Source organism: Peromyscus eremicus, chromosome 6 (assembly GCF_949786415.1).
Source record: "Peromyscus eremicus chromosome 6, PerEre_H2_v1, whole genome shotgun sequence".
In the NCBI taxonomy this organism is placed as follows: domain Eukaryota; kingdom Metazoa; phylum Chordata; class Mammalia; order Rodentia; family Cricetidae; genus Peromyscus; species Peromyscus eremicus.
Window position 1 is genome coordinate 25842881 of NC_081421.1, and position 11077 is coordinate 25853957.

At 42.8% G+C, this 11077-nt stretch overlaps 1 pseudogene; it reads right to left on the bottom strand.

Annotated features, from left to right (window-relative positions):
- Positions 1 to 6555: 6555 nt before the first annotated feature.
- Positions 6556 to 9281, bottom strand: LOC131912382 (SCY1-like protein 2; annotated as a pseudogene).
- Positions 9282 to 11077: the final 1796 nt, after the last annotated feature.

Genomic DNA, 11077 nt, shown 5'->3' on the forward strand with positions numbered 1-11077 from the left:
GCCCGAGCTAATGGCCAAGCAGTTATAATTAATATAAGCCTCTGTGTGCTTATTTCGGGGATGAGAGTGGGAGAGATTTGTCCCAACCACCAGCTGGCTGGGACACAGGAAAACTTCTGATTACAACACATCCATTTTTTTTTTTTCTTAAAAAAAAAAACAACCTTCTATTTCTTAGCCTGGCAGTTGTGACACACGCCTTTAATCTCAGCACTCAGCAGTCAGAGGCAGGGGGATCTCTGTGAGTTCAAGGCCACTCTGGTCTACATGGTCTACAGAGTGACTTCCAGGACAGTCAGAGCTGTTACTGTCTCAATAAATAAATAAATAAATAAATAAATAAATAAATAAATAAATAAATACCTATCTATCTACGTATTTACTTATTTACTTATTGAGACAGTCTCACTTTGTACCCCGGGCTGGCCTGGAACTCATAATGTAAGCCAGGCTGGCTTTAAAACTGTGGCGCTCTTCCTGCACCAGCTTTCTAGGTGCTGGCATGGTAGGCACGAGTCACCATGCCTATCTTTACGGTCCTTCTAAAACAAAGGTAGATCATACTGCTGAAGATCCAGCTTCCTTGTCAACCTACACTTACTTGGTATTCCTTGTGTGCCCAGCCCTTACTCTGGCCCCTGACCCCATCCCCAGCCATGATCTTTCTTGATCACCTTACTGTACAAACCTCTGTCTCCTTATCTGTCCTTGAACACGCCACACTGTTGCTGTTCTGCTCCTGCACCTGTTGGTCCCTCTTCATGGATGCTCTTTCCAGAGACATCTGAAGATCGTGCTCCCTTTCCAACTCAGGTGTTCTGCAAGAGCAGTACATGCTTTTAACCCCCAGTCGTCTCTCCAGCCCCTATTATTGATTTTGTTAGACAAATTCTCACACTGTAGTTCAGGTTGTCCTGGAAATCAGTGTGTAGTCCAGGCTAGCCTCAAACCTGTAGTAATCTTCCTGCCTCAGCCTTCCAAGTGCTGAGGTCACAGATAATAACCATGATACGTGGCTTATGGCTTTTTTTTTTTTCCTGCTCACTTTATGGAATTTCTCTGGGAGCTGACCACAGTTGCTTTTACAGTAATTTGAGTGCAGCTAAAGGAAGACATTGGCATACAACTGTTTTGCTCTAAAAAGCTTACTCACTTTTAAATGTCTTCATGCATATTTGCTTATTTAATATTCATCTTAGTTTGCCTAAGTGTGCAAATCTTAAACACACAGTTCAAAAAGTATGCCAACAGCAGAACTTTGGAAGCTAGTTTATTAGTTTATCTGTTTTTGAGATAGGATCTCAAGGGTTCCAGGCTAAGGACAATTCTCTTTGGGGCTAGGATGATCTTAAACTTCCTAATCTCCTCCCTTTACCTCCCAAGTTCTGGGTCACAGGCCCATGTCACCATGTCCACCCTGAGACTTTTGAACTGTCTGTCATTAGATAGGAGGAGTTGGATCTCTTTGGGTCTTCTGGATATCAAACATCCATAGGATTGACTGTGGGGGACTAAAAGACTTCACTTGTACATATAACTTTTGGAAGCAGGGTGTCACATAATTGACATCCCACAGGCTGCCTGTTAGTACAAGAATTTAGGAAACTTAGAAACGTACAAAAAGCTAAAATAAGGCTATAGTCAGGAACCTCCCTCGGCCCTTGTTGTAGAATATTGTTTTAAGGTGTGTTGCTTTTGTTTATGTTGCATTTGTTTAACACTGTGAAGCTGTGTTGCTGTGCCTACTTAAAATACCTGATGGTGCCAGGCAGTGGTGGCGCACGCCTTTAATCCTAGCACTCGGGAGGCAGAGCCAGGCGGATCTCTGTGAGTTCAAAGCCAGCCTGGTCTACAAAGAGAGTTCCAGGAAAGGCGCAAAGCTACACAGAGAAACCCTGTCTTGAAAAACAAAAACAAAACAAAACAAAAATACCTGATGGTTTAATAGAGAGCTGAACGGCCAATAGGGAGGCAGGAGAAAGGATGGGCAGGGCTGGCAGGCAGAGAGAATATGTAGAAGGAGAAATCTGGGGGAAAGAAGGAGTAGTAGCCAGAGAAAGAAGAGGACTCAGGGTCCAGCCACTCAGCTACACAGCAAGCCACAGAGTAATAGTAAGATTTACAGAAAGAGAACGGGAAAAGCCCAGAGGCAACAGGTAGATGGGATAACTTAAGTTAAAGAAATCCTGCAAGAAAAGGCTGGGCAATCATAACTAAGAATAAGCCTCCATGTGTGATTTCTTTGGGAGCTGGGTGTTGGCCCCCTAAAGAGCAAAGCCAACAACACACCCTGGCAATGTCTGCCCCATTCTCACTCTCTCGGGAGGCTTTGGGTCCTTTTCATAGCTCTTTCTTTGTTTTTTAAGTGTTGGTCCTCAGCATGTGATTCTCTTCCATTCTGTAGGGCCTTGTGGTTGAAGTGACTCACGCTAGCAGATGACTGAGGAGAAGATATCTTGCTCTACACCCTGTGTCTCCAGATAAACATGTACATATTGCCTAATTAATTAACATTGTTTTTGGACACAGGGTCTTGTGTAACCCAGGCTAGCCTCAAGCTTGCTATGTAGCGAAAGATAGCCTGAAGTTCAGGCTTTCCTGTCTCCTGGGTGCTGGGTTCCAGGTGTGCATCACCACTCCCGCCCTGTGCAGTGCAGGGCTTCGTGCATGCTGGGCAAGTGTGCTATCACTGAACCACACTGCTAGCCCCTGATTACCATGAATAATGAAATGCTTGTGAGTGAATGAAAGGTGAAAGCAGGTGTGATTTCAATGAGAACGACCCCCATATGATTTTTGACCCTGTCAGTGGAGCTGTTTGGGTAGGTTAGCAGGTATGGGTGTGGCCTTGCTAGAGTAGGTGTGTCACTGGGGGTGGGCTTTGAGGTTTTAAAAGCCTGTATCAGGCCCACTCTTCTTCTCTCTGCATGCTACTCCTGGATCAGATGGAAGCACTCAGCTACTGCCTCAGGGTTGGGCCTGCCTCCCTGCTGCCAGGCTCCCTGCCAGACGATCATGGACTAATCCTCTGCAACTGTGAGCAAGCCCCCGCTTAAATGCTTCCTGCTATAAGATGCCTTGGTCATGGTGTCTCTTCATAGCAATAAAACAGTAACTAAGACAGGAGGGCAGAAAGAAGGGGAGGAAGAAAGGGAAGGAGGAAGGAAGGAAGGAAAAAAAGAGGAAGGAGGAGGAAGTGCAATGAACGGTGGTTTGGTGGAGTGGGTGACTTGGGGATCAAGAAGATTATGCCAGAGAGAATCTAGGGGACAAGCAATGGCTTCAGGATCTCCGTGTCTGAAGAAGAAAGACACCAGGGGCTAAGAGTCAGGGTAAGGCAGGTGAATGGCAACACCAGAGAGGATCCAAGGAGTCAAAATAAAATTAGGAAGCCCAGCATCACGGTCTTGGCTATACAGTGAGTTCAAGGCCAGCTGGGGGAATTGAGATCCTCTCATTAAAACAAAACAAACAAAAAGCCCTATAGTTGTTGTTTTTTGGCTCTTCTCTTGGGGGGCATGCCACCTAGCTCCCTAATAAGTCACACACAGGGGTTTATCACACCCCCACCCCCCACCCCTCCACCCCCACCTCCCCCCACCCTCCGCCACCGAAATAGGGTTTCTCCCTGTGTAGCTCTGGCTGTCCTGGAACTCACTCTGTAGACCAGGCTGGCCTCGAACTCACAGAGATCCACCTACTTCTGCCTCCCAAATGCTGAGATTAAAGTCGTGCACCACCACCGTCCAGCTTATTCTTAATTATCAATGCCTGGCCTCAGCTTGGCTTAGTTTCTTACCAGCTTTCCTTAACTTATTCTGACTGCCTTTTGCCTCAGGGCTTTTCCCGTTCTCTAGCTTCTGTAAATCTTACTCTTACTCCATGGCTCCCTGTGTAGTACGATGGCTGGCCCCTGGAGTCCTGCTCCTCTCTGCTAGCTAATCCCTCTTCCAGATTTCTCCTTCTGTTTGTACTTTCTGCCTACCAGCCCCACCTATCCTTTCTCCTGCCTCACTATTGGCCAGTTCTTTATTAGACCATCATGTGTTTTAGACAGGCACAGTAACACAGCTTCACAGAATTAAACAAGTGCAATATAAAGAAAAGTAACACACCTTAATATATTCTACTACAAAGCCCCTTCAACTTATAGCTGGGAAATCTGCTGCATCATCATCTCATGTTGGTTTCATTAACATCTCACTGATAAGCAGTAGTGCTAGTCACTGTTCTCTATATTTATCGACCATCTATATCATTTGTTCAGAATGGTGTGTCTGTGTTCATCACCTGACTTTCTCTCTCTCTCTCTCTCTTCCTCCCTCCCTTCTCTTTCTCTTTCTCTCTTTCTCTCTTTCTTTCTTTCTTTCTCTCTCTCTCTCTCTGTCTCTCTCTCTCTCTCTCTTTCTTTCTTTCTTTCTTTCTTTCTTTCTTTCTTTCTTTCTTTCTTTCTTTCTTTCTTTCTTTTCCTTTGAGACAGGATCCTACTATGAACCTCTGGCTGGTCTGGAATTCACTGTATAGACCACACTGGTCTCACATCTGTAGCAATCCTCCTGCTTCTGCTTCTCTGGTGCTAAAATTACAGATGTTCATCAGGATGATCAACTTATTTGTATATGTATTGACTGTTGTGTTTTAAAGTTTTCTGACATTTTTATTTATCTGGGGAGGGAGGGAGGGAGAAAGAGAGAGGATGTGCCATTGCTGCAGATGTGGGAGCACTTGTACATGTGGAGGTCGAAGACAACTTTCCCCAGGGATGAACTCATTTCAGCAGCTTTGGATACCATCACCAGCTGAGCTGCCTCACTTGCTTGATTTACTGTTGTTTTGAGACAGGGTCTTGTGAAGCCCAGGCTTGTTTGGAATTCAATACAGAGCTGAGGGTGACCTTGAACTCCTGATGCTCCCACCTCCACCTCCCAAGTGCTAGGATCACAGTCATGCACCAGTAGGCCTGGCTTTGGTGAGTACTTTTATAGTATCAGGGAGTCTTTGAAATGTTTATCTACATTGGTTTTCTTTTAACAATCCACCCGAAGAGTTAAGGGATCTTGACCCAGGTGATAAATGCAGTGTTTGTCCCAGCACCATTTGTAAACTGCAAACGATTCTGAAAGTGTTCTAGAAACCATAAGGAGGTAGTTATACTCCGACCATTCAAACTATAGTTAAACAAAGTTTAATGACAATTAAACTTAATTTATAAATAGTGAGATAAAAATGATTCAAACTGTCTGTATAGTATTTTTTTCAGCACAATAAACTTCATATGATTTATTTTAAATGATTGCTGGGTCCAGATAATTAAAAACCGCAAACTGTATGGCAGCAACTATAATACACAGGGTTTTTTTTTAAGGGGTTCTTTCATTATCACATAATAGTGGAATATAATTTTTAAAAATACAACTGACATTTATAGCATAAGGCTCTGTGGTAGAATCAGCAAATTAAAGATAAACATCAGAGAAAGGATCTGAAAAGTGAGGCGTGTCCTATTAGAATTGACTTCTTCCTTTCTAATAGTGACTGATTTACAGACACTAATAGGTCCAAACAAAAAGTTTCTGGAACTCCTAGAAAATAATTAAACTTCAGTGGTAGTAACTAACAAGGTTGGACTATCATGGCAAGCTAACATTTAATCTGTTGGAATCCAATGGCTCATTTTTAGAGTTTATTACACTTGAAACAATATGGTGGATATCTCAAAAGTTTACTCATTAAATATAGTTTAATTTTTTTTTTACAGATCTCCTTTTGAAAATTAATTCATATATGCTGCAGCTTCAGAAGTTTGAATTCAAACTCAGGTAAGAAGGCAGTAGTCGGGAAAGCCGTATCTGGGTGCTCTGTCTGTTTTCTGTACAAGTCAGTACATGGCTCTCCTGTGATACAACACAAAAAGGTGATCCTAAACATATTCAAGTAAGGGCAGAGTATATTGCTAGTTGAGGCAGATCATGCTAAAATATAATTCACAATGATTAGTTTGTGCATTTACGATGGTTAATAATAGTTTTAACCAATGAAATTAATATAAATTAGATTTGCAGCATTTTTACTGTCTTTTGTACAAAGCATAAGTTGCTTTGAAAAATAAGACTGGAAAAAGCGAATGACCCATTCTTTTCTCTTCATGTTACCATCCAGTCATATAACTGCAAACAAATCAACACAGCATCAGGATTCTTCACATTAAATGAAGACAAACACAAAGGAAGTAGATAATAGGTGAACTGCCAGTTACCATCAACTCAAGCTTTTTAATAATATGAAGATTTACAAGCCAAAATAAACATCTGATTTAAAACTGCTACTCAAGATAACTCGGTTGTCCTTTTGCACTTTGAGACTGGTAACAACTGGATCTTTAAAAATCTGAAGAGGAGTTTGTCAGAGAAGAAAATCCTCAATGCTTTAAAAAAAATTCAGCTGGTTAGGATCCACACAACTCCTGCGCTGGCTGGCATGGAAGCAGGTGTTCTGTCAGAGAAACAACCCATCTGCCCAGAAGCAGTTTCTTCCAGCCAGCTGCACACCGGTAGACATCTGCTTACCCATGATTGAAATCGCAGTGACCCTCCACAGAGCAGCTCGGGACACCTCACCCGAAAAGATCTTCCAAATCATTGCTAGCTGAACTGCTACTGGTCATGGTAGTTGGTGGCTGTGCAAAGTTCTGTGGGTTAAAGAACGGATTACCCTGCATCCCAAAGGCAGCCTGTCCCATCACATTCACCTGTGCCCATTGCTGCACTGCCCATACCTGGGGAACCTTGAGGAGGTACAAACTGATTCAGCCACTGATTTGGTTTCTGTTGGGAGAGCTAGTTCATGCTAACTTTGGGTTTCTGAGGGCCAAAGAGATTATTAAGGGCAGACATAAAGAAGTTTTGGTTCAGACTGACCGGCATGTTGAACCCTGAATTCTGAAAGCTCATGTTGGCATTTAGGCCATTTGTCAAATTTCTCTTTGTATTATCAATTGGTGTAGAAAACATCATCATACTGAAGCCCATGGAAGGAACAGACGTGAAGGTACTTGAAGCAGAAAGCTTAGGAGCGCTAACAGAAAGGCTGGTCAAAGAGGTCATGTTGTCCATCAATGTATCTGTCAAGTCCTTAGTCTGTCTGATGGGTGCAATGAGAGTGTGGACTTGGGGCTTAAGCGGCTGCTGGCTTTTCAGCTTCTAGGCTTACTCCTGTTCTTTTGCTAATTTCTGTTTTTCTTCAAGTGTAAGTGATGCTCTTTTCTGTTTATTCTTTATTTTCTGATTCACCACCTGTTAGAACCTCTGCTCCAATGTTGTTGAAGACCTTGTCAATCTGACTTCCAGCATGTGTAACTCTTGTCTCCTCAGAAGCATTCATTTGATTTCCTATGTCCAAACACCTCTGCTGCTCCTGCATCATGTAAAGCTGCTCCAGCTTAGGCCTGTGTTCAGACTCCAGTCTGCTCAGCATCTCCTTTATGCTGGCAATGAACTGAACTGATTGAGATTAAGGTTGTTTTCAATACTCACGGGGAATGAGATGAGGCAGTACTTTTCCAGCCAGCTGCTCTTTGGTGATTCCCAATTTCTTATGAGTAAAAGTACATTTATAAATACCTAAAATTCCCATGAAGATCCCAGGCTCCTTGGAGGGAATCTGTTGTAAGAAGGGTAGGATATCATCAAGGACAAACCATTCATCCAAATGCTCTAAAATCTTTCCTAAACACACTAATGAATTCACAAGGACAGCAATGTTTGTAAACTGGCATTTTTAGTTCTTGGAATCAAAGCATTTTTCACGGACAGGCAGTCTATAAGATTTGCAAAAGTTGGGATGATGTTTAGACAGCTCCTGGATGTGAATGGAAGGAGCCTCCAGGGCTCTGTAGACCATGGGTAGGACACTGTTCTTTATCTCATCAGGAGGGGTTTTTGTTAGGAGCAAATCCACTTTTTGTAGAAAAAATAACAAAATCTGGATTGGCTACTGCTGTTTAAATACAGGACCAAGTTCAGGTAAAATTAATTTGACATATTCTTCTTTGGTGCATTCCTCAGCAATCAGTAAAACATTAGGCAAAACAAAGGGGACCATATCCAGATTTACAAATTCTGAAGTCAAAGCATGCAAATATCTCTGTATGGTGACACGCTTGGACAGCTTTGGTAGAACCTTTGGCAATCCTTTGAAGAACTGCGATTTCTGAAGATTATCTCTTTGGAATAAGGTATCAAAATATTGAAGTGTGACTGCACCAACATCACCAAAGAAGGGAATTTTTGTCATTTGATCTGTGTCAGGTCTTACAGTTGGAGTTACATTTAGCAAGAGTTTCACATGTTCACCAACTTCCTCAGGTATACTTGTAAGGGAACTAGAACCTAAACAACTCAACTGATCCAGCTGTCTACTGAAACTCATAAATATCTTGCTTATTGACTTCAAATATAGGTTTTCCTTTATTAAAGACAACATACATAATAGTTCCTAAAGAATACATATCACTGGCTGTTTCACAGCTCACAGAGAGGATGTATTCAGAAGCCAAGTATTCAGGATTTGGAAGACACAATGATGGTAAGTTTGGGTCCCACTCTTTACAAGGAAACTTGGGCTCTTGCTCAGAAGGATTGCTTAATGACTCACAAAAATCAAAACCCATTATTTTCCAGGCTCCACTTTTATTCAAAATTATATTTTCAGGAGCAACATTTCCATGAACCATTTTCACACTGCTATGCAAAAATGACAATCCTTCAGAAACCTGAAGCAAGCCATACTTAGTTTATGCATCATAAAGTTTGTAATCCTTAATGTCTGATGATATTGAAGAGGGTAGATTTTCCCAGTTACCAACAACATTGGCTAAACTGGCAAAAACTGGTTCTGTACAAAATGCCAAGCAATCCTTTGACTCTTCTAAAGGATGCTAGACAGTAAGAAGTCGAGGGTAGCGTAGCCTGGTGAGCTGCTGGACTCCTCATTTTAAAGAATCGATGATTTGATCCTTTTCAAATTTTTTATATTTATCAAAATCAGCTTTTTATCAAAGACAAAAACAGCCACTTCCTGTTTTGTTGACTTCTTTGTGCCATTAAAAATCTTCCATGCCAGCCCATTGCCACCACTGGCAATGTGTCGACCCACATCAAATTCTCTAGTGACAGGATTTCCCATAACAGCACTAGTGACATCAGCTGTTACTTTTGTAACAGTACTCTTCAATTGATTAAGCATGGACTCCATGGCTGCAGTACTTGGTAGTTCAAGTTACCTCTCAGCCAGCTACCTGGAGGGGCTGTGCTGGGGCCCATCCCCCACCAGCTCCCTCAATGCCTCTGGGCTGTGGCTGCTCTGGCCTGAGGCCTGGCTGCCACAGAATGCTTACTCCATCTCCTCTGCCACTCACTCCCATGGCCGCAGAACACTGAGACCAAGGAGTAAAGGGGAAAGGGAGGGAAGGGATCAAGGACCAGGGAGGAAGAGTAATGGAGGGGGAAGAGCACTGACAGACCTGCCTGGTCCTACTGTCTGTATAGTATTGTGCTAAGGTTACAACATTTATGCACAAAAAAGAAACTTAAAGGAAATGTCCCCACATGTAAAAATGAGTGTGTATGTGGGAACTGTATATTATTTTGATTAAGTTTTTCCTAAAGAGTTACTGCCTCCCTCAGGTTCTCCCATAAAGGTCTCCATAGTGGTTTAAAAGAAAATGGCCCCCAAAGGGGGTCAAAATGTAAGGACTCTCAGCTCCTTCTCTAGCACCATGTCTGCCTGCATGCTGCCCTGCTTCCCGCCATGAGGATAATGGCCTAACTAAACTTCTGACCACAATTAAATGTTTTCCTCTTTAAGAGTTGCCATGGTCATTGTGTTTCTTCACAGCAATAGAAACCCTAACTAATAGAAGCTGGTACCAAGGACTGGGGTGTTGTTATGATAGGCTTGACCATGGTTTTGTTTGAAGGAATATGGACCTTGAGACTGTGGATGAGAAAAGCAGTTGAATGTGCTAAGTGCTGCTTAATGGGCCATCCTAGTAGGAGCATGGAAGACAGTGGTGCTTAGTGTGATTTGATGACCTGTGAAGGGCTGGCTCAGGAGGAGACAAATTTTAGTAAGTTGCTTAGAGAACCGTTTTTTTTTTTTTTTGTGTGTGTGTGTGTGTGTGTGTGTGATATTTTTGGTGAAGAAAGTGGCTGCCTTTTGCCCATGTCCAAAGAGTCTGCCTGAGGCAAAAGTGAAGAAATTTGGGTTAATTCCCTTGGCAGAAGAAATCTCAAAACAGCCTAGTATTGACTCTGTTATGTGGTTATTACAGGTCACTCTTACACAGATTTATAATAAAAAACAGCAATAAAATGTAAACTCTGTGTAGAAAAAGAGCACCAGGAAATGGAAAAGAGCTAAATCCTGTGTTCAAGGAGATAAGCAGATTAAGAAATGGAATAACAGGAGTGGTGACCTCAGGACAAGATCCCACCCAGCTAAGTTTCCAACTTGTGTAAAGGAATTAAAGAAAAGTTTAGAGCTGGGTGTGGTGGTGCACGCCTTTAATCCCAGCACTGGGAAGGAGAGGCAGGTGGGTCTCTGAGTTTGAGCTTGAGCAGTGCAGGAAACCATGGAAAACAAAGCTGGTGAGGATTTTGTTGAGTGAGAGGGCCATCTTCCAGCCTCAGCAACCAGCAGAACTTGGCAGCTTTGGCCATGTCCTTCTGGCTTTAGGATGAAGGATAGAAGAACGGGGCTATGGAATCTCTCTCTATAGCTAAGGAAAGCTGCTGAGGCCAGGCATGTGTCAGGGATGTCCATTCATGGAGGCCCAGAGAAGCCTTTGTGTGAAGCTGTGAAGTTGAAGCCTGGATTACCTTGGAGACCCCAAGATTTTAGAGATGTCACAGTTGTGGGATACCTGCCAAGGAGAGCTGCTAACAGTGAGTGGAACCAGCTCAGGAGAAAGAAGTGTGTTGTAGTCAACAAAGCTGAAAGGAGATGGAGAACTGAAGAGCTTTTTGACATCAGACTTGGAGATGCAGAGGTTGGAGTTTTGGTCTTGTTTCAGTCCAGT